This window comes from Ctenopharyngodon idella, chromosome 4 (assembly GCF_019924925.1).
Source record: "Ctenopharyngodon idella isolate HZGC_01 chromosome 4, HZGC01, whole genome shotgun sequence".
Taxonomy (NCBI): Eukaryota; Metazoa; Chordata; class Actinopteri; order Cypriniformes; family Xenocyprididae; genus Ctenopharyngodon; species Ctenopharyngodon idella.
Genome location: NC_067223.1, coordinates 25,935,967 through 25,937,944, shown reverse-complemented (window position 1 = coordinate 25,937,944; position 1,978 = coordinate 25,935,967). Strand labels below are relative to the sequence as shown.

The 1,978-nt window shown below is 44.3% G+C and overlaps 1 protein-coding gene across 4 annotated transcripts in view; it reads left to right on the top strand.

The window, feature by feature from the left end:
* Positions 1 to 1,978, top strand: part of LOC127511070 (NLR family CARD domain-containing protein 3-like) — a 146,690-nt gene that overhangs the window by 88,078 nt on the left and 56,634 nt on the right. The gene's annotated exons all lie outside the window — the stretch shown is intronic.

Genomic DNA, 1,978 nt, shown 5'->3' with positions numbered 1-1,978 from the left:
GACAGAGCGGACACTTTTATCTTTCACTGTGTTCTGAACATAGTGTGTTTAACATTTTAATAATACATTTTGTAGTAAATGTCATTTTATTATATTTTTAGATTGAATGTGACCATTGTAAAGGCTGGGATCACATGAGCCGACCAAAGGGGGCGGGGCCTTTGAAGTGTAGGGAGGTCGAACTGAGGGGCAGGGTTGCCAGTGTAGCATGTCTGGACCGGTCACTCTCACACACACAAGGACCACATGACCACTCGATGAGATTCAGCACTGTACTTGATCTGTAATTAGGGGAAATAATCAGTGGAGCAATGGGGCAACAGCTTCTCGCTCTCTGGTACACACAGAATATTTTGCGGGGAGAAGTGAAAAGCACATGCGTCATCGGCCTCATACACAAGTAGACTGATATTATACAACAATGGAAAAGAATGATATAAATGTAAATAAATTATACTGCTTATAATATATAAATATCTTGTTTTTCTTATCAAATAAACAAAACAAATCAGATTAAATCCATAAATTCTTCACACCAGTTACATTAGGTCTGCACAACAACCTTTCCTCATGTCTCAGCTGCAGCCCTGTAAGATGTGAGGGGAGGATGCAAGGAAAGAAAACGAGGACGAAGGAATTGAAGGAAATCTTATTTGTTTTTTGGAATGTTCTTGATCCTCGAGTGTCACTTCAAAGCGTCATCAGCTGTGCTAGTGGGATCTGCCCTCATGTTTTACAGTTTGGTTATTTAAAACATACATAATAAATATTAATGTCATGTCATGTTGGACTAATGTAAACACTTTCTGCCTCATGACGTAATTATAATACATCATTATAACATTTATAACATTATAATTTTGCCATTTATGTCTTCTGAAAGTATCATTTCTAAAAAAGGAGTGAAAAAAAAGAAAATATTCAGGGGCACAAGGCAGGAAGTTGTCACGATCACCGTCTGTTCCTGTCAGTTCCTGGACTCCATTTCCCATAATCCTCCCTTCCAATCACATGCACCAATCACCAATTGCCACACACACCTGCAGATCATTACCTGGACTATTTAAGACACACACACACACACACACACACACACACACCCTTTGCGAAGTCTTGATTTGCCCTGGTGATCACTACTAAGCGTTTTCTTGTGGACTGTTTCCTGGTTTCCGTTGGATTGTTTATTCTTTGTGATTCTCTGCTGCCTGCCCTGAACCTTGCCTGTGTACTGGACTGTGTTTGTTTGCCGCCTGCCCTGATCTCTGCCTGTGACCCGATACTGTTTGTCTGCCGCCTGCCTCGACCCTTGCCTGTCCCTGTTTATGTTCTTGCCTTTGCCCCTGTCTGCCTGTGTATCTACTATTCTTAATAAAGCTGCAAATGGATCCCCGCTCTGCCGACCCATCATTACAGAAGACTTCGCCAACACAAGATCCAGCAGCTACCGTGAGTGTTCCTGTCTCAGCTAACATGAGTCCATCCGTCCAGTTAATGTGTCTCCATCAAGGAGACAGAACGGTAGAGGACTATGTCAAGGACTTTATTGAACTGGCACACTTAACCACCTTTGACACTGTATGCCTCATGATATTCTTTCGCGGGGGACTGTCTGATCCGCTCAGTTCCATCATGCCATTGCATGACCCTGATGGGACGCTAGAACAATATATAGATCTGGCATTACAGATGAGTGGCTCTAGCTTTACCGTGGGTGTCGCGGAGGAACGCGACACCTCATCCCCTCATGTAATGGCTGCCTCTACAGAGAGCATTCATAAAATGGCAGCCACAACATCATCACATCATGTCTCCGCTGATCTTCCAGAACAACGTCACGTCCCCGCCGTTCTTCTAGAGTCACGTTCCGTCTCTGGATCTGTTCGAGAACGGAGGGGGTTGCGTTCCAGTGTGGCTGATCCACCGCTGACTTCAGTACGAGCGGCTGGCATTTCTAAGCCTCCGCCGGCCGCTACGCACT